Below are 25,753 nucleotides of genomic sequence, written 5' to 3' on the forward strand. Positions count from 1 at the left end.
GCCACTTTCAGGTCTCCTCACACTGCTGGTGTGTAGAATTTTTTGACATAGGGTGCTGGCAGATTACGGGCCTCCCATAGCTGCTGCCAGGCCCCTAATCTGCCATAGGCCCCTATATACCGCCTCCTCATGCTGCTGCCAGGTCCAGAGTCTGTCATGGGTCCCTGTACGGCCTCCCATTGCTGCTGTCTCCATCGCCACACTCTGCCATGTGCCACTTTCAGGTCTCCTCACACACTGCTGGTGTGTTGAATTTTTTGACATAGGGTGCTGGCAGATTACGGGCCTCCCATTGCTGCTGCCAGGCCCCTAATCTGCCATAGGCCCCTATATACCGCCTCCTCATGCTGCTGCCAGGTCCAGAGTCTCTCATGGGTCCCTGTACGGCCTCCCATTGCTGCTGTCTCCATCACCACACTCTGCCATGTGCCACTTTCAGGTCTCCTCACACACTGCTGGTGTGTTGAATTTTTTGACATAGGGTGCTGGCAGATTACGGGCCTCCCATTGCTGCTGCCAGGCCCCTAATCTGCCATAGGCCCCTATATACCGCCTCCTCATGCTGCTGCCAGGTCCAGAGTCTGTCATGGGTCCCTGTACGGCCTCCCATTGCTGCTGTCTCCATCGCCACACTCTGCCATGTGCCACTTTCAGGTCTCCTCACACTGCTGGTGTGTAGAATTTTTTGACATAGGGTGCTGGCAGATTACGGGCCTCCTATAGCTGCTGCCAGGCCCCTAATCTGCCATAGGCCCCTATATACCGCCTCCTCATGCTGCTGCCAGGTCCAGAGTCTGTCATGGGTCCCTGTACGGCCTCCCATTGCTGCTGTCTCCATCGCCACACTCTGCCATGTGCCACTTTCAGGTCTCCTCACACTGCTGGTGTGTAGAATTTTTTGACATAGGGTGCTGGCAGATTACGGGCCTCCTATAGCTGCTGCCAGGCCCCTAATCTGCCATAGGCCCCTATATACCGCCTCCTCATGCTGCTGCCAGGTCCAGAGTCTCTCATGGGTCCCTGTACGGCCTCCCATTGCTGCTGTCTCCATCGCCACACTCTGCCATGTGCCACTTTCAGGTCTCCTCACACTGCTGGTGTGTTCAATTTTTTGACATAGGGTGCTGGCAGATTACGGGCCTCCCATAGCTGCTGCCAGGCCCCTAATCTGCCATGGGCCCCTATACCGCCTCTTCATGCTGCTGCCAGGTCCACAGTCTCTCATGCCATGTGCCACTTTCAGGTCTCCTCACACTGCTGGTGTGTAGAATTTTTTGACATAGGGTGCTGGCAGATTACGGGCCTCCCATAGCTGCTGCCAGGCCCCTAATCTGCCATAGGCCCCTATATACCGCCTCCTCATGCTGCTGCCAGGTCCAGAGTCTCTCATGGGTCCCTGTACGGCCTCCCATTGCTGCTGTCTCCATCGCCACACTCTGCCATGTGCCACTTTCAGGTCTCCTCACACACTGCTGGTGTGTTGAATTTTTTGACATAGGGTGCTGGCAGATTACGGGCCTCCCATAGCTGCTGCCAGGCCCCTAATCTGCCATAGGCCCCTATATACCGCCTCCTCATGCTGCTGCCAGGTCCAGAGTCTCTCATGGGTCCCTGTACGGCCTCCCATTGCTGCTGTCTCAATCGCCACACTCTGCCATGTGCCACTTTCAGGTCTCCTCACACACTGCTGGTGTGTTGAATTTTTTGACATAGGGTGCTGGCAGATTACGGGCCTCCCATAGCTGCTGCCAGGCCCCTAATCTGCCATGGGCCCCTATACCGCCTCTTCATGCTGCTGCCAGGTCCACAGTCTCTCATGCCATGTGCCACTTTCAGGTCTCCTCACACTGCTGGTGTGTAGAATTTTTTGACATAGGGTGCTGGCAGATTACGGGCCTCCCATAGCTGCTGCCAGGCCCCTAATCTGCCATAGGCCCCTATATACCGCCTCCTCATGCTGCTGCCAGGTCCAGAGTCTCTCATGGGTCCCTGTACGGCCTCCCATTGCTGCTGTCTCCATCGCCACACTCTGCCATGTGCCACTTTCAGGTCTCCTCACACACTGCTGGTGTGTTGAATTTTTTGACATAGGGTGCTGGCAGATTACGGGCCTCCCATAGCTGCTGCCAGGCCCCTAATCTGCCATAGGCCCCTATATACCGCCTCCTCATGCTGCTGCCAGGTCCAGAGTCTCTCATGGGTCCCTGTACGGCCTCCCATTGCTGCTGTCTCAATCGCCACACTCTGCCATGTGCCACTTTCAGGTCTCCTCACACACTGCTGGTGTGTTGAATTTTTTGACATAGGGTGCTGGCAGATTACGGGCCTCCCATAGCTGCTGCCAGGCCCCTAATCTGCCATGGGCCCCTATATACCGCCTCCTCATGCTGCTGCCAGGTCCACAGTGTCTCATGCCATGTGCCACTTTCAGGTCTCCTCACACTGCTGGTGTGTTGAATTTTTTGACATAGGGTGCTGGCAGATTATGGGCCTCCTATAGCTGCTGCCAGGCCCCTAATCTGCCATAGGCCCCTATATACCGCCTCCTCATGCTGCTGCCAGGTCCAGAGTCTCTCATGGGTCCCTGTACGGCCTCCCATTGCTGCTGTCTCCATCGCCACACTCTGCCATGTTCCACTTTCAGGTCTCCTCACACTGCTGGTGTGTAGAATTTTTTGACATAGGGTGCTGGCAGATTACGGGCCTCCTATAGCTGCTGCCAGGCCCCTAATCTGCCATAGGCCCCTATATACCGCCTCCTCATGCTGCTGCCAGGTCCAGAGTCTCTCATGGGTCCCTGTACGGCCTCCCTGTTAGGAATGGACTGGCCAGCAATGGTGGGACTCACCTGCCTTTTGATCTGCAGTACCAGGGCTGGCCAGCGGGTGCTCCCAGCAATCAGAGACTCAACCTTTCAGCCAGCTAACACCTGGAACTGATGATGCTGGGGTATTTAAGGGATGGCCAGACCCACAGACTCTGCCTTGGTGTTGTGTTTCTCTTGGGCCCTGTATCCTGTTCCTGCTCTCTGTTCCTGTCTGATTCTCTGCTACCTGTCCTGATCCCTGGCTTGTGACCCTGACCATCCCTCTGCTTGACCCTCTGTACTACGCTGCTTGCTACCTGCTGAACCTGGCCTGTGACCCCGACCATTCTCTGCTTGCTCCCCCTGTACCTACCTGCCCTATTGATATTGACCCGGCCTGCCTGACGACGCTTGCTTGTATGTACTGTTATCTGTGGGTGGTTTGGTTTGGTTTGTTTGCACTGTATTATGTTTAGTATTGCACTGCGTTTATGTTTGTATGGTTAGTGTTAATAAATTGTATTGTTTATCACATATCTGAAGTCTGCGTTTCCCTGCATCAGTCACACACCTCTGGTCATACCTGGGAGCCCTGACATTACACCAAGGCCAATCCTGACCAGAAGTGGCTGCACAGGGAAGCCATCTTGGCTTGTTGATGGGAAGGATGGATCTGGATGAGGTTGAATATTTATATCTGCTAGTGTTTGATGACAGGGAGTATGCTTATCAAACTCTGAAGGAGTATACCCGGGATGAACTGCTAGAATGTATACGGCTCGTTCATGTTCTAGTAGATCAGGGCACAGAGTTCTCTGAGGTGCAGCCTTTGATTGAAGTTTGTGCTGAGTTGGTTTCATCTGGTTCCCCCGAATGCAGGGATGAATTTTTGCCACCATTTAGTGCAGACCAGGTAGAGTCCCTGGTGTGGTTATTAGAGGATGATGTGGGTTACTTTCTGGAGCGTTATTCCACATGTTCACCACAGACACTAAGAGATTGTATAAACGCAGTACAGTCATTGACCAGACAGGCTTTGTGTAAGCTCAGCTTTGTTCAACCCATACTGCAGACATGGACAGACTTGTTGCACCCAGCCTCAGTCAGCTTACAAAGACCCAGTCCTGCTTCTAATCTATTTCCTCAAAACTCTATTCCTGCATTCCCAACAGCTCCTCCTGCCCTGCTATCTACCGCATGTCAGTACCCTGTTCCCACTCGCTGCACCTATCCTGCCTTTAACCCTGTAAAAGAGCCCTCTGTAGCAACCGCTCCCTCTCCTGTTCCATCCTCCAGTTCTTCTCTGTCTCCAGCTGCTCCATTCGTTTGCAGACCTGCGTTTACTTGCAGTGCTCCAGTAGTTAAAACCAGAAAAAAGCGAAAATTCTTTCCAACCAATACCATCCTGCCAGTATCCAAACCGGTGAGCCTGCCTTCCGTGGTTCAGCCTGAAGCCTCTACTCGGCCTGATGCCTCTACTCGGCCTGAAGCCTCTACTCGGCCTGATGCCTCTACTCGGCCTGAAGCCTCTACTCGGCCTGAAGCCTCTACTCGGCCTGATGCCTCTACTCGGCCTGAAGCCTCTACTCGGCCTGAAGCCTCTACTCGGCCTGATGCCTCTACTCGGCCTGAAGCCTCTACTCGGCCTGATGCCTCTACTCGGCCTGATGCCTCTACTCGGCCTGAAGCCTCTACTCGGCCTGAAGCCTCTACTCGGCCTGATGCCTCTACTCGGCCTGAAGCCTCTACTCGGCCTGATGCCTCTACTCGGCCTGAAGCCTCTACTCGGCCTGATGCCTCTACTCGGCCTGAAGCCTCTACTCGGCCTGATGCCTCTACTCGGCCTGATGCCTCTACTCGGCCTGATGCCTCTACTCGGCCTGAAGCCTCTACTCGGCCTGAAGCCTCTACTCGGCCTGATGCCTCTACCCAGCATGATGAACTGATCCAGCCTGACGATCCTATTAGGCCAGTTGACTCGATGCCCGCTGTCGAGCCAAATGACCTGATGCCTGGTGACCCAGTGCCCGCTGTCATACCTGGTGACCCGATGCCCGCTGTCGAGCCAGACAATCCGGTACCTGATGACCCGGTGCTCACTGTCGTGCCTGTTGACTCGGAGCCCACTGCCTTGCCAGATGACGCGGTGCCCGCTGTCAAGCCAAATGACCTGATGCCTGGTGACCCAGTGCCCGCTGTCCAGCCAGACGATCCAATGTCTGACCCAGTGCCCGCGGTCATACCAGTTGACTCGGAGCCCACTGCCTTGCCAGATGACGCGGTGCCCGCTGTCGAGCCAAATGACCTGATGCCTGGTGACCCGATGCCCGCTGTCCAGCCAGACGATCCAATGTCTGACCCAGTGCCAGCGGTCATCCCAGTTGACTCGGAGCCCACGGTTGTGCCTGGTGACTCGGTGCCCGCCGCCCCGCCTGGGGGCCTGAGACCTGTCGTTCCGCCTGGGGGTCCGGCACCCGCCACTCCGCCTGAGGGTCCGAGACCTGTCGCTCCGCCTGGGGGTCCGGCGCCCGCCGCTCCGCTTGAGGGCCCGAGACCTGTCGCTCCTCCTGGGGGTCCGGCGCCCGCCGCTCCGCCTGAGGGCCCGAGACCTGTCGCTCCGCCTGGGGGTCCGGCGCCCGCCGCTCCGCCTGAGGGCCCGAGACCTGTCGCTCCGCCTGGGGGTCCGGCGCCCGCCGCTCCGCCTGAGGGCCCGAGACCTGTCGCTCCGCCTGGGGGTCCGGCGCCCGCCGCTCCGCCTGAGGGCCCGAGACCTGTCGCTCCGCCTGGGGGTCCGGCGCCCGCCGCTCCGCCTGAGGGCCCGAGACCTGTCGCTCCTCCTGGGGGTCCGGCGCCCGCCGCTCCGCCTGAGGGCCCGAGACCTGTCGCTCCTCCTGGGGGTCCGGCGCCCGCCGCTCCGCCTGAGGGCCCGAGACCTGTCGCTCCTCCTGGGGGTCCGGCGCCCGCCGCTCCGCCTGAGGGCCCGAGACCTGTCGCTCCGCCTGGGGGTCCGGCGCCCGCCGCTCCGCCTGAGGGCCCGAGACCTGTCGCTCCATCTGGGGGTCCGGCGCCCGCCGCTCCGCCTGAGGGCCCGAGACCTGTCGCTCCTCCTGGGTGTCCGGCGCCCGCCGCCCCGCCTGGGGGCACGATGCCTGTCGCCCCGCCTGGGGGCACGATGCCTGTCGCCCCGCCTGGGGGCACGATGCCTGTCGCCCCGATGCCTGTCGCCCCGCCTGGGGGCACGATGCCTGTCGCCCCGCCTGTCGCCCCGATGCCTGTCGCCCCGATGCCTGTCGCCCCGCCTGGGGGCCCGATGCCTGTCGCCCCTCCTGGGGGCCCGGTGCCCGCTGCTCCGCCCGGGGGCCCGGTGCCTGCTGCTCCGCCTGGTGGCCCGCTGCCTGCTGCTTCGCCTGGTAAACCGATGTGCCTCTGCCCGGAGTCCTGCCCGATGTGCCTCTGCCCGGAGTCCTGCCTGATGTGCCTCTGCCTGATGTGCCTCTGCCTGGTGTGCCTCTGCTCGATGTGCCTCTGCCCGGTGTGCCTCTGCCCGATGTGCCTCTGCCCGGAGTCCTGCCCGATGTGCCTCTGCCCGATGTGCCTCTGCCCCATGTGCCTCTGCCCGGTGTGCCTCTGCTCGATGTGCCTCTGCCCGGTGTGCCTCTGCTCGATGTGCCTCTGCCCGGAGTCCAGCCCGGTGTGCCTCTGCCCGGAGTCCAGCCCGGTGTGCCGCTGCCCGGAGTCCTGCCCGGTGTGCCAGTCTTTGATATCCCGCCAGTTACCAGACCCGGGCGGTGGAACATTTTGCCCAGCTAGGACTGTTTGGAGCGTCCTGAGGCCGCTTCTTGGGGGGGGGGTACTGTTAGGAATGGACTGGCCAGCAATGGTGGGACTCACCTGCCTTTTGATCTGCAGTACCAGGGCTGGCCAGCGGGTGCTCCCAGCAATCAGAGACTCAACCTTTCAACCAGCTAACACCTGGAACTGATGATGCTGGGGTATTTAAGGGATGGCCAGACCCACAGACTCTGCCTTGGTGTTGTGTTTCTCTTGGGCCCTGTATCCTGTTCCTGCTCTCTGTTCCTGTCTGATTCTCTGCTACCTGTCCTGATCCCTGGCTTGTGACCCTGACCATCCCTCTGCTTGACCCTCTGTACTACGCTGCTTGCTACCTGCTGAACCTGGCCTGTGACCCCGACCATTCTCTGCTTGCTCCCCCTGTACCTACCTGCCCTATTGATATTGACCCGGCCTGCCTGACGACGCTTGCTTGTATGTACTGTTATCTGTGGGTGGTTTGGTTTGTTTGCACTGTATTATGTTTAGTATTGCACTGCGTTTATGTTTGTATGGTTAGTGTTAATAAATTGTATTGTTTATCACATATCTGAAGTCTGCGTTTCCCTGCATCAGTCACACACCTCTGGTCATACCTGGGAGCCCTGACACTCCCATTGCTGCTGTCTCCATCGCCACACTCTGCCATGTGCCACTTTCAGGTCTCCTCACACTGCTGGTGTGTTCAATTTTTTGACATAGGGTGCTGGCAGATTACGGGCCTCCCATAGCTGCTGCCAGGCCCCTAATCTGCCATGGGCCCCTATACCGCCTCTTCATGCTGCTGCCAGGTCCACAGTCTCTCATGCCATGTGCCACTTTCAGGTCTCCTCACACTGCTGGTGTGTTGAATTTTTTGACATAGGGTGCTGGCAGATTACGGGCCTCCCATAGCTGCTGCCAGGCCCCTAATCTGCCATGGGCCCCTATACCGCCTCCTCATGCTGCTGCCAAGTCCAGAGTGTGTCATGGGTCCCTGTACGGCCTCCCATTGCTGCTGTCTCCATAGCCACACTCTGCCATGTGCCACTTTCAGGTCTCCTCACACTGCTGGTGTGCTGAATTTTTTGACATAGGGTGCTGGCAGATTACGGGCCTCCCATTGCTGCTGCCAGGCACGTAATCTGCCATGGGCCCCCGTACCGACTCCTCATGCTGTGACGTTGCAACAAGGTGGAATTCAACCCTACATATGTTAGACCGCCTTTACGAACAGCGAAAGGCCATCACCGATTTCCTGATGTTAAAAGCGGATAAAGGTACTCCCTGTGTAACTTAGATGTCAGCCATTGGCAGCTCATGCGTGACACCTGCGCTTGCTCAGGCCCTTTGAGGAGGCCACGCTATTCGTGAGTCGGCAGGACTATGGGATGAACGACGTCATTCCTCTGTTGCACGTCCTGGAACAAATGCTGTTAACAATGGCTGGTCAGGGTGCGGTAGACGTGGCGCACAGATCTCAACGCCACATGACCCCTGTGGGGGCAGGACAGGAAGAAGAGGAGGAGGTAGAGGAGGACATTGGTGCTCAGGATTTATTGAGTGAAATGGGTGGTTTTTCCACTCAGCGGACAGGAGTGGAGGAGCAGGAGCATCTGGTAGAGGAGGAGGAGGAGGAGACAGAGGACCCAGACGCACCGTGGCAGTATGCTGTGGAGATGGAGGCAGGGAGTCCCTCGCATTCCTTGGCACAAATGGCCCATAGCATGCTCGGTTGCTTGCGTAGCAACAGCCGAATAATAACCATCAGACAGAGGGATGACTTTTGGCTGTCCACCTTGTTGGACCCTCGCTACCGTTCAAAAATGGTGGCCTTTTTCACACCTGCTGAGAGGGAGGCCAAAATAACGTACTATAAAAACCACCTATGTAGTCAGCTGGTCTCTGCCTGTCTGCGCCAACGTCCATCCTCAGACACTGTGGGCCCTGTGCGCTCGCGTTCCGCTGCCATGGCAGCAGGGGAGGGGTGGGGTGGTAGGAGCAGTGGCAGCTCCACCAGCAGCGGCTGCCTCAGTCTGCAGTCGATGATGAGTAGCTTTCTTCACCAGCGCAGTGAGGAAACTACTAACCAGCCGCAGCAGCAGCAGCAGCAGCAGCATCAGGTGGACCTGGAGCAGGACCTCAAACAACAGGCTTAGGCCTACTTGGACAGCACCCTGCCAACCGAGGTAGACAATCCCCTTGACTACTGGGCAACGAAACTTGACCTTTGGCCCCAACTAGCTGAATTTGCCCTTGAAAGGCTGTCATGCCCGGCCAGTAGCGTGGCATCGGAGCGCGTGTTTAGTGCGGCAGGAGGTATTGCAACTCCGCGGAGGACACGACTGTCCACCCAAAGTGTGGAGAGACTGACGTTTGTGAAAATGAATCAGGCGTGGATTAGTCTGGATTTCAAACCACCAGTTCCTGACACAACTGACTAAATCCGCCATGAATCATGCCCCAAACATGTGCCACTTTCAGGTCTCCTCACACTGCTGGTGTGTTCCATTTTTTGTCATAGGGTGCTGGCAGATTACGGGCCTCCCATAGCTGCTGCCAGGCCCCTAATCTGCCATGGGCCCCTATACCGCCTCCTCATGCTGCTGCCAAGTCCAGAGTCTCTCATGGGTCCCTGTACGGCCTCCCATTGCTGCTGTCTCCATCGCCACACTCTGCCATGTGCCACTTTCAGGTCTCCTCACACTGCTGGTGTATTCCATTTTTTGTCATAGGGTGCTGGCAGATTACGGGCCTCCCATAGCTGCTGCCAGGCCCCTAATCTGCCATGGGCCCCTATACCGCCTCCTCATGCTGCTGCCAGGTCCAGAGTCTCTCATGGGTCCCTGTACGGCCTCCCATTGCTGCTGTCTCCATCGCCACACTCCGCCATGTGCCACTTTCAGGTCTCCTCACACTGCTGGTGGGTTCCATTTTTTGTCATAGGGTGCTGGCAGATTACGGGCCTCCCATAGCTGCTGCCAGGCCCCTAATCTGCCATGGGCCCCCGTACCGACTCCTCATGCTGCTGCCAGGCCCGTAATCTGTCATGGGCCCCTGTTGTCGCTTGTTGGCATATTCCGCTCGTTCAGATGCTCCTTCTCCTGCTACTCCTCTTCACGGATTCCGTCAGCAGTCTTTCTTGGAATCCGTTTCCAAGAGACAACAGTTTGCAAGCACGCACCAGACGGTGCAGAAACTGAACGTCCTCCTGTCCAAGTTGCTGCTGCCAGGCTCGTAATCTGTCATGCGCCCCTGTACCGCCTCCTCATGCTGCTGCCAGGTCCAGAGTGTGTCATGGGCCCCCGTACCGACTCCAAATGCTGCTGCCAGGCCCGTAATCTGTCATGGGCCCCTGTACCGCCTCCCCATGCTGCTGCCAGGTCCAGATTGTGTCATGGGTCCCTGTACGGCCTCCCATTGCTGCTGCCAGGCCCGTAATCTGCCATGGGCCCCCGTACCGACTCCTCATGCTGCTGCCAGGCCCGTAATCTGCCATGGGCCCCTGTACCGCCTCCTCATGCTGCTGCCAGGTCCAGAGTGTGTCATGGGTCCCTGTACGGCCTCCCATTGCTGCTGTCTCTATCGCCACACTCTGCCATGTGCCACTTTCAGGTCCCCTCACACTGCTGGTGGTTTCCATTTTTGTCATAGGGTGCTGTATGGCCTCCCATTGCTGCTGCCTCCACCGCCACACTGTGGCTCCACACTCTGGTTTTGGCCCCGTGACTGCCCAAATGAGTGAAGTGTGCGGTGATTCTAAGATCGACGGCACTCATCTGCATGTCATACTGCCTGACAGTATTATTTCTCTTCCCCAGCAGACTCCAAGGGCATTTAAATTAAAGGTACAGTGTTCAGCACTAATATTAAGTCTCTCTGAAGCCTAGAAACACCCTTTTTTAAGTTAAATTCACAGCGAATATATTCGACTCGAATCGTAATTTTTCCACGAATTCGCCCAATGTCTTGATGGAGAGATGAATGCAAATAGCAGAGGCCTGCTTTATATGGTTTCTTCACCACAACATGTGGACTGCAAACCACTTTAATATTTGAAATAGAATGAGGCCCAATGGGTCTTCCGCCTGTTGCAATATATGCTGAATGCCTTGCATCTAGATAAAGCATCATAATGTCCCCATCCTGCAATAAGACAAATGATATAAGAATAGTCACTCTAGGTACTCTCACTCTGATGTATATATAGTATATGTAACAAGGAGCCTTCTTCGTTATTCCTGTAACAGTCCACTCACCACCTGTGCCATGGGTAGTAGAAAATATAAATATCCTTCATAGGTACTGCCGTATTGATCCAGGGAACTACCGCTTACATCAGCCGACATTTCGCGGGTTCCAACCTCTCCATGGCGCCTGTACAGCTTTTGCATGGTTCATGGCATGTGAAAATGGCTGCCTCCTTGTAGGTCGGCGTGCATATCGCCAATGCGCATGACCGGAAGTGACGTATCTGACGTATAACGTCAACGCGTTTCGCCGATGGGCGTATCTCACTCAGCTTTGTCAGGACCAATGAGATTCCTGCCTTTCAGCTTCCTATTTATAGTGGGTTTAAACCCACCCACATATGCAAATTATTAACCTGCAGCTATTCTCAATGGGAAAAAAAGGCTAATTACTTAGCACAATAGCTGGTCATTTATCACATTTAAAACGACAGGCAACTGGACACATCAAAGAGAGGAAAGGCTTATCTTGTTCTATTGACATTAAAGGAGATAAATAATTACCGCAAACTCACCAGAAGATGGCGATATTAATTAGGAAATCCCTGTATAAGGCTATTTGACCAAAGATACCTGAAGATCACATTGAACATTTATTAACATACATCTATTCTTAATGGGAAAGAGGCTAATAACTTAGCACAACAGCTGATCTTTTATCACATTTAAATTTAAACCAACAGGCAGCTGGACACATCTATAAGAAGGAAGATTTTACATGTTTTATTAACATTAATGGAGATAAAAAATTACCACTGACTCACCACAAAATGGCGATATTAAATAAGAAATCTCTGTGTAAGGTTATTTATCCAGAAATACCTGGAGATCACACTCTACATTTAACCCCTGTGGGTACAATGTATCAAGTTTATATATCCAGTATTTTTCCTTTCTTAATAATTCTTTGTCAAAATCACCTCTCCTTTGGGGAAAATGTTATGCATAGAAACCTTTCACTTTTGTGCCATCCAATTTACCCCCGTGATGCTTAGCATAATGTTGAGCTAAATTACTTTCAGGGTCATTGGATCTGATATCTCTAAAGTGTTCACCTATTCGTACTTTAAGTTGTCTTTTAGTTTTACCAATATACATCTTTTTACAAGGACAAGTCAATATATATAATACTCTGGCTGTGAAACAGTTTATAAGACTTTGAATTTTATAGTTAGTACTATTTTTTGAATCACAGAAAAAATCTGTGCGATCCTCAAATTTACAGATCTGACATTTTCCACATCTATACATCCCTTTTGTACGTGACTTCAACCATGTTGTTTGTTTTAACGTAAAATATTAGAAATATCTTGCGAGCCAGAAAAATGAACAAAAACTCCTTATTAATACACTCTAATGCTGGATCGCAAACCTCTAGCACATAACTACCAATGTGATAAACCGCAAAAAATAAATCTATAGTGTTGCGCTCCCAATCCTTAAATCAATATTTTGTTATTTGAATATGATCTCTATAATAAAGATCACAATAATTAAGAATGATGTGTGTAAATAAACATAAATACTAATATTCTTAAACTTTGAATTGATACAAATAAGTAATGTGCATGAAAAATGAACAATGACAATAAATCACTAAAAAATATTTAAATAAATATAAAAAAATAAAAAATAAAATATAAAGATAAAAATAAAAATAAAGATAATGTCCCAAAAAGTGACTTTGTGCTGGAAAATCTTCAATCTAAAATAACTGTAAATCGGTGACTGCTTGTGAATCCTCCCTCCAGTGAAGATGTGCGCTCACCTCATGAGAAGCCTGCAATTAGGCTATAAAAGCTTGCGGTTCACCTCCTTTGGAACCTACTAGTTTGGAACTCCTGCTTGAAGATAGGGTGAATCTCCTCTCCAGAGGGTGCAACTCCTCTATACTTTCATCTCCATGCGATTCTCCACATATAAAAAAGATCTCGACATGGTGCTTTATCTTTTATATAAGTATGCCTTTTATTTGCTTATGATATGGCACTCACATATAAAGTGTGCGGATAGTGGTAGCACAAATGCAATCCCAAACCGCCGTTGATTGTCGGAGCTGTGTACTCGTGGTCCGGCAAACAAACTGACTCCCTCCGAGTGACGTTGCAGTCCCACCCCTACGCGTTACGCCACTGGTCACGTGGCTTCATCAGGGGGATTTGATATAAGTGTAAAATATTAGAAATATCTTGCGAGCCAGAAAAATGAACAAAAACTCATTAATACACTCTAATGCTGGATCGCAAACCTCTAGCACATAACTACCAATGTGATAAACCGCAAAAAATAAATCTATAGTGTTGCGCTCCCAATCCTTAAATCAATATTTTGTTATTTGAATATGATCTCTATAATAAAGATCACAATAATTAAGAATGATGTGTGTAAATAAACATAAATACTAATATTCTTAAACTTTGAATTGATACAAATAAGTAATGTGCATGAAAAATGAACAATGACAATAAATCACTAAAAAATATTTAAATAAATATAAAAAAATAAAAAATAAAATATAAAGATAAAAATAAAAATAAAGATAATGTCCCAAAAAGTGACTTTGTGCTGGAAAATCTTCAATCTAAAATAACTGTAAATCGGTGACTGCTTGTGAATCCTCCCTCCAGTGAAGATGTGCGCTCACCTCATGAGAAGCCTGCAATTAGGCTATAAAAGCTTGCGGTTCACCTCCTTTGGAACCTACTAGTTTGGAACTCCTGCTTGAAGATAGGGTGAATCTCCTCTCCAGAGGGTGCAACTCCTCTATACTTTCATCTCCATGCGATTCTCCACATATAAAAAAGATCTCGACATGGTGCTTTATCTTTTATATAAGTATGCCTTTTATTTGCTTATGATATGGCACTCACATATAAAGTGTGCGGATAGTGGTAGCACAAATGCAATCCCAAACCGCCGTTGATTGTCGGAGCTGTGTACTCGTGGTCCGGCAAACAAACTGACTCCCTCCGAGTGACGTTGCAGTCCCACCCCTACGCGTTACGCCACTGGTCACGTGGCTTCATCAGGGGGATTTGATCCCCCTGATGAAGCCACGTGACCAGTGGCGTAACGCGTAGGGGTGGGACTGCAACGTCACTCGGAGGGAGTCAGTTTGTTTGCCGGACCACGAGTACACAGCTCCGACAATCAACGGCGGTTTGGGATTGCATTTGTGCTACCACTATCCGCACACTTTATATGTGAGTGCCATATCATAAGCAAATAAAAGGCATACTTATATAAAAGATAAAGCACCATGTCGAGATCTTTTTTATATGTGGAGAATCGCATGGAGATGAAAGTATAGAGGAGTTGCACCCTCTGGAGAGGAGATTCACCCTATCTTCAAGCAGGAGTTCCAAACTAGTAGGTTCCAAAGGAGGTGAACCGCAAGCTTTTATAGCCTAATTGCAGGCTTCTCATGAGGTGAGCGCACATCTTCACTGGAGGGAGGATTCACAAGCAGTCACCGATTTACAGTTATTTTAGATTGAAGATTTTCCAGCACAAAGTCACTTTTTGGGACATTATCTTTATTTTTATTTTTATCTTTATATTTTATTTTTTATTTTTTTATATTTATTTAAATATTTTTTAGTGATTTATTGTCATTGTTCATTTTTCATGCACATTACTTATTTGTATCAATTCAAAGTTTAAGAATATTAGTATTTATGTTTATTTACACACATCATTCTTAATTATTGTTTGTTTTAACAGTTGATAGTCAGAACGAATAAGGAGGTCACCGAGATTTGGTGCTCTTCTTGCTACCATTTGGGGGCGCTCACCTACAATTTTACTCAGTTTGGGGCATTGGGTTAGAATCTTCCAGTGCTTTTCTAATATTTGTTTCACAGCCTGCCATTGAGCTCCAAATTGAGTTATCATTCTGACAGGTTGCTCACTTAGTTTAACCTTCTCTTCCTTTTTTGGGGTCAGTTTGATATGCCTGTCTCCGAGCTTTTCTAATCTGAGAGTGAGAATATCCCCGTTCTCTAAACCTTTTAAAAAGGTCCTGCGCTTCCATCCTAAAATCATTAATGTTCGAGCAGTTTCTCCGACATCTCAGGAACTGTCCCACCGGAATTCCTGTAATCAGTGAACGTGGATGATAACTTCTGGCCTCTAATAAGGTATTGGCTGCAGTTGGTTTTCTAAACGTTTTAGTAAGGAGCCTCTTGTCTTCAAGTCTAATTTCCAGGTCAAGAAAAGAGATACATCTTTCATCAAACTTTCATCTTTCATCCAATATTGAAGGAGTTTTGATTTAACTCCTCCATGAAAAGTTTTAATTCCTCCGATGTTCCTCTCCATATAAGGAAAATATCATCAATATACCTCAACCAAATCTGGGCATGTGCAAGAAACCCTGCTGACCTGAAGACAACCTGCTCCTCCCAAAAACCTAAATGTAGACAGGCATAGGCTGTGGCCCTTGGTGCCCCCATACTTGTACCTCTAATCTGTTGATAAAAGGTATTGTTAAATTGGAAAAAATTATGTCGTAATGCAAAATCCAGCAACTCACTAATAAATTCGTTTTGTCCCCCCAGAGTGGGGTATGTTTTATCAAGAAAGTAGAAAGTCGATCTTAGACCACATTCATGTGGGATTGATGTGTAAAGTGATTCTACATCTATTCCAACTAGAATAGAGTTTTCGTTTATTTTTAAATTTTAGCCAGAACATCTTTGGTATCTCTTACATAAGAGGATAGATTAGGGACCATATCTTTGAGGAACAAGTCGATGTATTTCCCTGTTTTATCTAAGGGACCATTAATGGCGGAAACAATAGGTCTACCTGAAGGATTTTCTTGATTCTTATGTATTTTAGGGATGATATAGAAGGTAGTATGATTGAATTCCTCAATTCTTAGATATTCAAACTCCTTTTTGGTAAGAAGACCCGCCTCTTTACCCAACGTTAACATAGAGTTTAATCTTTTCACCACTACAGGGAAAGGATTAGTAGTTTAATTTACTATATGTAGATGAATCCCCCAATAGGTGCTTCACCTCTTTGACATAGTTTTGTTCATTTAAAATGACTACATTACCCCCCTTATCACTTCTCTTAATTACTATATTTTTGGTCTCTAAGCCTGTAGTTAAGGACTAGGGATGTCAGGAAAAGACTGCACTTGATGTTCAACTGTTTTGTGTTTCTCATCATACTGCACTATTCAAGGAAAGCTTTGAAACTTTGCTTCTGCCTGGTCTGAAGTTACTTAGAGCTGTCAGGAATGGACTGGCCAGCAATGGTGGGACTCACCTGCCTTATGAGCTGCAGTACCAGGGCTGGCCAGCGGGTGCTCCCAGCAATCAGAGACTCAACCTTGCAGCCAGCAAAACACCTGAAACTGCTTATGCTGGTGTATTTAAGGGATGGCCAGACCTGCAGACTCTGCCTTGGTGTGTGTTTTTCCTGGGCCCTGTATCCTGTTCCTGCATCCTGTTTCTGGTCCTGTTCCTGTCTTGTTGCTGACCCGGCCTGATCTGACCTCTGCTGACTTCTCCTGCTCTGACCCCGGCTCGTTCCTGACCATCCCTCTGCCTGACCCTCTGTACCTCGCTGTCTGCTACCTGCTGAACCTGGCTTGTGACCCCGACCATTCTCCGCTTGCTCCCCCTGTACCTACCTGCCCGATTGATATTGACCCGGCCTGCCTGACGACGCTTGCATTGTATGTACTGTTATCTGTGGGTGGTTGGTTTGGTTTGTTTGCAGTGTATTATGTTTTAGTATGGCACTGCGTTTATGTTTGTATTGTTAGTGTTAATAAATTATATCCTTTATAACATATCTGAAGTCTGCGTTTCCCTGCGTCAGTCACACACCTCTGGTCATACCCGGGAGCCCTGACAGAGCAGTGTTTCTCAACCTTTTTTCAGTCAAGGCACCCTTTAAATTTATGAACAATCTCTAGGCACCCTTTAAAGTTATGGACAGCCTTGAGGTACCCCATTCTAAAATGTAAAAAACTATTCTAATGGTTTCACATCAGCATCCACACATGTAGGACACCCGTGATTTATTCTTCCAAATCAAATACATTTTTGCACACTGGTACTGACTAGTATCCCAGTGTTTTTCTTCTCCTTCAGTTTTTCTCCATCACTCAGCTAATGTGACCCCAGCGCTGACAGAGAGAGGCAGGGGAGGGGAAAACAAGGATGCTATACAGGCGCATGACCTTCTCCTTATCAACTGATGATATCATTGATTTTTGGGATGCCTGCAGCTAGAAGTTTGTAATGGTGTACAATAAAAACCTGTGGCTTTGTGTAACTGAAAGGCAGGCTTGATCCTCCTCTGTCTTGTATACAGTTTTTGGGTCATTTTTAGGCATTTTGCTAAGGCACCCCTGAAGAAATTTCAAGGCACCCCAGGGTGCCCGGGCACCCTGGTTGAAAAAGGCTTACTTAGAGGGGTGCTTGGTGGCAATGGTGTCTAGGAACAGGGCTGTAATGCGCACACACACTGGGTGAAGAGGGGGCGTGCCATTTCTAGGGGCAACAAGCACAAGAGAAGGATATGACAGCCAGACAGCAGGAAAATGGTACCAGCAGAGGTGACAGGTCTCCGATATAGTGACGGGAGTGGTTCATAACCTACCTCCCTAGTGGTTGGTGCCCCAGAAACTGGGACTGGAACTCAGGGACCTAGCTGTATAGTACAGAATAGTTAATTATGCAAACGGCTCCCATTCTGTAACTGGTAGATGGGTGGCAGAGTCTAGCTGGACTGGTGGAATGGAACACAAGCTCAGTGGTGTTGCCTTCAAAATGTTGCACCCTGAGCAGGTACATGTATCATGGGACTGGGAGGTACCTGTACACAGCAAAGAGAGCAAAAGGTCCCATGGAGAGTTGACCCCTGGGAGTGAGGGCAAAGCTGCACAGTTAGGAGGGTGGACAAGGGGGTCAGTCTTCACCCACCACCCAAACATTGGGGAGAGTCGTGGGCAACTATATCTTACCTGGAAGGTCAGTTTAGATCAGGGGTTAGTTCAGCTGCTCACCATGGCCATACATGAGACAGCCTGCCACCTGCCAACATGCTCTCCAGCCTAGCTTTGATGTCACCTCACTCCCAGTGACACACTGGAGACTTTTCATTAGTATTGAGCACAAACTTCCTGCAATTCTGTACTTCTGAGGATTTTCACTCTTCCCCGTGACATACAGACTTGATACATAGGATTTCCATTCTGCAATTCCAGTCCCAGGTATGGGACCCCAGTCGCTAGGGAGGGACTGCGCTTAGAAACCCCCTTGCTACTAGAGCAATCTGTCATCCCTGCCAAGTCACCATGCACACCTGTTGGCTAACAGCTTTAGCACCAACACTCCCCTGGTTTTCCATGACAATGGCAATAAGATCTTTCACTTGCTGCATTTACTAACTGTTAACCCTTGTTAGTGCTCATCCCCTGTTGTATGCCCTGTTCTTTTATACACCTTACATGCACCCCTTTGTAGGAACTTCAGACCAGGCATCTTATAACTTTGAGAACATTTACTTGAACTTCTTACCATTACAGAATTATATAACCCATTCTCACACAAATTCTAGCTCAGGCTGCCCAGTTCATACCTTTCAGATTGAATGAAGGTCCATGCTCTGACACCCCGAACCCCAACTGGGTACACCAATAGAGAAGCCACATGCTCAGAACAGTGCTACAACCTGCAGCATTCCTTCCTCTCTGTTCCCATTGGAAGGCCCGCCTCTTTAATAGGCTGCCTCCACTTGTATTTATAGCCCACCACAAGGGGCAGAGCCATGAACATCTGGGAATTAGCAGACTTAACACTTTCCTAACCCCTGGGCAGCCTGCTACCTCACTAACACATACTGTACAGAGCATAGTGAAATAGGCATTCAAATAATAGCAGCAGGGTTACCAGTAACATATTACACATACACCTAAAATGGCAATATCAATATCACATACATCAACAAAAAAAAAACCTTTTTTACATAACAACTCCTGTAGGCAGGTGCAGTATGTTTTCTCCACTGCAGGTGGCACTCGACTAGGGTTGTCACCTCATCCCTTTAACCATTTCAAGTCCGGACACAGATAAAATTTTATTTTGGTGGTATTTATTCACCACTGGGATTTAAAAAAATTTTTTTGCTATATAAATGAAAAAGTCCAAAAATTAAAAAAAAAAAAAAAGGTTTTTCTTATACAATTTTGCAAATAAATAATCCTTCTTCATAAATCTTGGCCAAAATGTATTCAGTTATCTTTTTAGTAAAGAAAAATAACCCAAATTAGTTTATAACCAAAATTTCTTTTACATTTTTCTTTTATTTTTTTATATTATTAATTATGTTTTTTTAAAAAACATACCATCACCCTAGCAGTACAGTGTCACCATAGTGACACTGTACTATTTGTGGGGGGTGATGAAGATTTTTTTTTTTTTTTTTACACTGATTGCTTTTGCACCCATGAAGGTTGTAAAAGCAATCATTTCTCCTTCTATCTGGCTGCATTCTTGCAGCCATTGAGAAATATTGTGTGAGCTGTGATTGGTCACAGCTTGTCACATGGTATAAGGCTGTTGTGAATAGCCCTGTACCATGTGATCTCTGTGATCATTCACATATTTCACACGTAGTAAGCAATGATGTCAGAAGTGACATCTTGCTTACTACTCTTTGTGTGATCACTGATTGGCCAATCTGTGATCACATGATTGGGACCTCACACTCAAATGATCGGGACCTCACACAAGCAAACCTCCTTCCATCAGCAAGGGCATTGAAGAGGAAAGTGGCTGGGTCTTCCAACATGACAATAATCCCAAACATACCGCCCGGGCAACAAAGGAGTGGCTTCGTAAGAAGCATTTCAAGGTCCTGGAGTGGCCTAGCCAGTCTCCAGATCTCAACCCCATAGAAAACCTTTGGAGGGAGTTGAAAGTCCGTGTTGCCCAGCGACAACCCCAAAACATCACTGCTCTAGAGGAGATCTGCATGGAGGAATGGGCCAACATACCAGCAACAGTGTGTGCCAACCTTGTGAAGACTTACAGGAAACGTTTGACCTCTGTCATTGCCAACAAAGGATATATAACAAAGTATTGAGATGAACTTTTGATATTGACCAAATACTTATTTTCCACCATAATTTGCAAATAAATTCTTTCCAAATTAGCCAATGTGATTGTCTGGATTTTTTTTCTCATTTTGTCTCTCATAGTTGAGGTCTACCTATGATGCCAATTACAGGCCTCTCTCATCTTTTTAAGTGGGAGAACTTGCACAATTGGTGGCTGACTAAATACTTTTTTGCCCCACTGTATATATGTTATTTTGCATTTCCGGGTAGGGGGCGCGCGCCCTACCCACGCCGCTATTCGTGGCCTCGGCTGTCAATCAAAAGGTTCCGGCAGGTGATTACTCACCGGCACCCGGTGATCGCAGAGTAATACCGACGTGGGGGGGGACTGTATGCAGAGCCATACAAAGCAGTGTGCTTACAGTTCAAAGCACAGACACAGCTTACTGTAAAACAGCACACAGTTAACCATTTGATCACCCCACATGTTGACCCCTTCCTGCCCAGTGCCATTAGTACAGTGTCAGTGCTTTTTATTAGCACTGATCACTGTATTGGAGTCACTGGGGATGTCAGTGACACCAAGTCAGTTCCCCCCAGTGTCAGAATGCCCACCGCAGTCCCGCTATAAGCCACCGCCATTACTAGTGAAAAAAAAAATTCCAGTATCTATACTGCCATTTGTGAACACTATAACTTTCATGTAAACCAATTAATTTACATGTATTAGGATTTTTGTTTAGCAAAGACATATAACAGAATACATTTTGGCCTAAATTTATGCTGAAATTTGATTTTTGAAATTTTTATACTGAACATGTTTAATAGCAAAAAGTCAAAAATATTGCTTTTTTCCTAAAACCGTCGGCCTTATTTTTTATAGCGCAAAAAAATTAAAACGCACAGGTGACCAAATACCACAAAAAGAAAGCTCTATTCATAGGGAAAAAAGGACGGAAATTTAATTTGGGTGCAGTATTGCATGACCACGGAATTGTCAGTTAACGCAGTGCTGTAACACAAAAAATGGCCTGGTCAGGAAGGGGGGGGGGGGGTAAATCCTCTGGAAGGCAAATCACAGAAGACAGGCAGAAGTAAGTCTTGCAAAAGCTTTATTTCAATGCTAAAACTCCAATACCATTCACTTAAACAGTTCAAATTTATAAGACAATCAATTCAACTTTCTCATTAAAGCCTAACTCTAGGTTTCATTTCACTTTAAATACTTTGTTTGTGCCAAGCTGGTCCAAACTTTTTTTGCTAATATACTGTATACAGTAGCTGTCACTGCTGTTTAAACTGTATATAACATTAGTTGCATACAGTATACAATGCTGCATTTCTGCAGTAGTATGGTGGACTTCCCATCCCATTCCTGGGACAAAATCAAGCCTGCTTGAGCTTGGTCCAAACTGACCATTTAAAGTTCATTGAAACTTGGAGTTAGGAGTTATTTTTTGTAATGTAACCATCATTTTGAACAGTGTGACATAACAGCACTTTTGTGTCGTCATTTTACATGAGATGACACACCCGACCAACATCAAACAAGACCTCTGGGCATTGTGGTGTCAGGCTGGGAAACCCGATGATTTAAAACTCTTTTTCAAAGGGAAATTTAGGAGATTCCTTCCACCTAAAGGAAAAGTGAAAAATATATGTTAATCAATACTGCATCTGAGATCTCATCTGCAAAACATTATTAAATCTCTAATTAAAGTTACAAGCATGACTCCCAAAGGCAGAGGCATGATGGGACTTGTAGTTTTGCAACAGCTGGAGGGCTGCCAGGTTGACACCTCTGCTCTAAGCATTTAAGGGTCAGGCCACCTGCAACTAATATTCTGTGTTTGATAGATGCTGAAGAGTTGAGCATTCTTAAGTGGGGTACACACTATGAGAAAATCGAAAGAATGATTCTTTCGAAAGCATGATGGTTCGATTTTCGTATAGTGTGTACACAACATTCGACACCTGATTTAGGCTTTCCAAATGAACATTTCTAACAGGACAAACTCCAAAGCCTTTCTTGTACGAGAACAGAACTAACGATTTTTGTTTACTATTATTTTTTTGTAAGGTTTCCATACAAGAAACATCGGATACGAAAGACTGCGCATGATTAGAAAAAATAAAAAACAAAAAGCCTTTGTCATAAGAGAATTTCCATACAATTAGTACCCTCTTTAGTTTGGACCTGATGTGAAACATCGAGGAAAACCGGATGACCGGTCGTCCAATTTTCTTATAGTGTATACTGGGCTTTACAGTCTCATACCTTTTGGGGATTCTAGTCGAGCTGCATTTCTGGTTCTATGCACCTGCTGTGCCCATAAGGAGGCCCTGCACTGAGTTCCTAGATCTGTACACCTGCTGTACCCATTATGAATGCAACTGGTGGAGCTAGAACACAAATAGGTGGACAGGGACACCCAAAACTCCGAGGTGTACAGGAACAGAGTTGGGAATTATGGCAGGGTGATCTCACTGTTTCACAGCATTAAACAATGGATGTATCCATCAAGACAATGTATAGTTTACCCACTCAGCTATTCCCAACTTCCAAACCTTGCATGAAGAAATTTATGAGCTGCACACCACTTTACTATGCCACATAAAGATTTATTTATTGAGAATCAATGCACAACCAGTTTGTGCTTCTCCTTCTGATGAGCTTCACTCTCTAACAGAGCTATGACCAGTAAAAGGTTTGAATGAAATGAGACCAAATAGGTTGTGCATCAACTATTCATCAATTAAGTTTTATAGATGCTCACAATCTAGTGAGCATCTATGGCACTTCAAAAGCTACAGCTATCAACTGTCTTGACATCTTAATTAGAGATGAGCGAAGAAATGAAAAATTCGATTCGACTGATTCGGCGAATTCGTGGACAATATTCGATTCGAGTCGAATAAATTCGCTGTGAATTTAACTTAAAAAAGGGTGTTTCTAGGCTTCAGAGAGACTTAATATTAGTGCAGAACACTGTACCTTTAATTTAAATGCCCTTGGAGTCTGCTGGGGAAGAGAAATAATACTGTCAGTCAGTATGACATGCAGATGAGTGCCGTCGATCTTAGAATCACCGCACACTTCACTCATTTGGGCAGTCACGGGGCCAAAACCAGAGTGTGGAGCCACAGTGTGGCGGTGGAGGCAGCAGCAATGGGAGGCCATACAGCACCCTATGACAAAAATGGAAACCACCAGCAGTGTGAGGAGACCTGAAAGTGGCACATGGCAGAGTGTGGCGATAGAGACAGCAGCAATGGGAGGCCGTACAGGGACCCATGACACACTCTGGACCTGGCAGCAGCATGAGGAGGCGGTACAGGGGCCCATGACAGATTACGGGCCTGGCAGCAGCATGAGGAGTCGGTACAGGGGCCCATGGCAGATTACGGGCCTGGCAGCAGCAATGGGAGGCCGTACAGGGACCCATGACACACTCTGGACCTGGCAGCAGCATGGGGAGGCGGTACAGGGGCCCATGACAGATTACGGGCCTGGCAGCAGCATGAGGAGTCGGTACGGGGGCCCATGACACACTCTGGACCTGGCAGCAGCATGAGGAGGCGGTACAGGGGCGCATGACAGATTACGAGCCTGGCAGCAGCAACTTGGACAGGAGGACGTTCAGCTTCTGCACCGTCGGGTGCGTGCTCGCAAACTGTTGTCTCTTGGAAACGGATTCCAAGAAAGACTGCTGACGGAATCCGTGAAGAGGAGTAGCAGGAGAAGGAGCATCTGAACGAGCGGAATATGCCAACAAGCGACAACAGTGGCCCATGACAGATTACGGGCCTGGCAGCAGCATGAGGAGTCGGTACGGGGGCCCATGGCAGATTACGGGCCTGGCAGCAGCTATGGGAGGCCCGTAATCTGCCAGCACCCTATGACAAAAAATGGAACCCACCAGCAGTGTGAGGAGACCTGAAAGTGGCACATGGCAGAGTGTGGCGATGGAGACAGCAGCAATGGGAGGCCGTACAGGGACCCATGAGAGACTCTGGACCTGGCAGCAGCATGAGGAGGCGGTATAGGGGCCCATGGCAGATTAGGGGCCTGGCAGCAGCTATGGGAGGCCCGTAATCTGCCAGCACCCTATGACAAAAAATGGAACACACCAGCAGTGTGAGGAGACCTGAAAGTGGCACATGGCAGAGTGTGGCGATGGAGGCAGCAGCAATGGGAGGCCGTACAGGGACCCATGAGAGACTCTGGACTTGGCAGCAGCATGAGGAGGCGGTATAGGGGCCCATGGCAGATTAGGGGCCTGGCAGCAGCTATGGGAGGCCCGTAATCTGCCAGCACCCTATGACAAAAAATGGAACACACCAGCAGTGTGAGGAGACCTGAAAGTGGCACATGTTTGGGGCATGATTCATGGCGGATTTAGTCAGTTGTGTCAGGAACTGGTGGTTTGAAATCCAGACTAATCCACGCCTGATTCATTTTCACAAACGTGAGTCTCTCCACACTTTGGGTGGACAGTCGTGTCCTCCGCGGAGTTGCAATACCTCCTGCCGCACTAAACACGCGCTCCGATGCCACGCTACTGGCCGGGCATGACAGCCTTTCAAGGGCAAATTCAGCTAGTTGGGGCCAAAGGTCAAGTTTCGTTGCCCAGTAGTCAAGGGGATTGTCTACCTCGGTTGGCAGGGTGCTGTCCAAGTAGGCCTAAGCCTGTTGTTTGAGGTCCTGCTCCAGGTCCACCTGATGCTGCTGCTGCTGCTGCGGCTGGTTAGTAGTTTCCTCACTGCGCTGGTGAAGAAAGCTACTCATCATCGACTGCAGACTGAGGCAGCCGCTGCTGGTGGAGCTGCCACTGCTCCTACCACCCCACCCCTCCCCTGCTGCCATGGCAGCGGAACACGAGCGCACAGGGCCCACAGTGTCTGAGGATGGACGTTGGCGCAGACAGGCAGAGACCAGCTGACTACATAGGTGTTTTTTATAGTACGTTATTTTGGCCTCCCTCTCAGCAGGTGTGAAAAAGGCCACCATTTTTGAACGGTAGCGAGGGTCCAACAAGGTGGACAGCCAAAAGTCATCCCTCTGTCTGATGGTTATTATTCGGCTGTCGCTACGCAAGCAACCGAGCATGCTATGGGCCATTTGTGCCAAGGAATGCGAGGGACTCCCTGCCTCCATCTCCACAGCATACTGCCACGGTGCGTCTAGGTCCTCTGTCTCCTCTTCCTCCTCCTCTACCAGATGCTCCTGCTCCTCCACTCCTGTCCGCTGAGTGGAAAAACCACCCATTTCACTCAATAATTCCTGAGCACCAATGTCCTCCTCTACCTCCTCCTCTTCTTCCAGTCCTGCCCCCACAGGGGCCATGTGGCGTTGAGATCTGTGCGCCACGTCTACCGCACCCTGACCAGCCATTGTTAACAGCATTTGTTCCAGGACGTGCAACAGAGGAATGACGTCGTTCATCCCATAGTCCTGCCGACTCACGAATAGCGTGGCCTCCTCAAAGGGCCTGAGCAAGCGCAGGTGTCACGCATGAGCTGCCAATGGCTGACATCTAAGTTACACAGGGAGTACCTTTATCTGCTTTTAACATCAGGAAATCTGTGATGGCCTTTTGCTGTTCGTAAAGGCGGTCTAACATATGTAGGGTTGAATTCCACCTTGTTGCAACGTCACAGCATGAGGAGTCGGTATAGGGGCCCATGGCAGATTAGGGGCCTGGCAGCAGTTATGGGAGGCCCATAATCTGCCAGCACCCTATGACAAAAAATGGAACACACCAGCAGTGTGAGGAGACCTGAAAGTGGCACATGGCAGAG

The 25,753-nt window shown here is 49.1% G+C and overlaps 1 pseudogene across 1 annotated transcript in view; it reads right to left on the bottom strand.

The window, feature by feature from the left end:
- Positions 1-21,046: 21,046 nt before the first annotated feature.
- Positions 21,047-25,753, bottom strand: part of LOC149449346 (aldo-keto reductase family 1 member C1-like) — a 68,538-nt pseudogene continuing 63,831 nt past the window's right edge. The window contains exon 9 of the transcript XR_016315421.1: positions 21,047-21,587. The product of XR_016315421.1 is annotated as an aldo-keto reductase family 1 member C1-like (transcript). The remainder of the gene's footprint in view (positions 21,588-25,753) is intronic.

Source organism: Staurois parvus, unplaced genomic scaffold, assembly GCF_062004578.1.
Source record: "Staurois parvus isolate SC_StPar_1 unplaced genomic scaffold, SC_StPar_1.0 ptg000629l, whole genome shotgun sequence".
In the NCBI taxonomy this organism is placed as follows: domain Eukaryota; kingdom Metazoa; phylum Chordata; class Amphibia; order Anura; family Ranidae; genus Staurois; species Staurois parvus.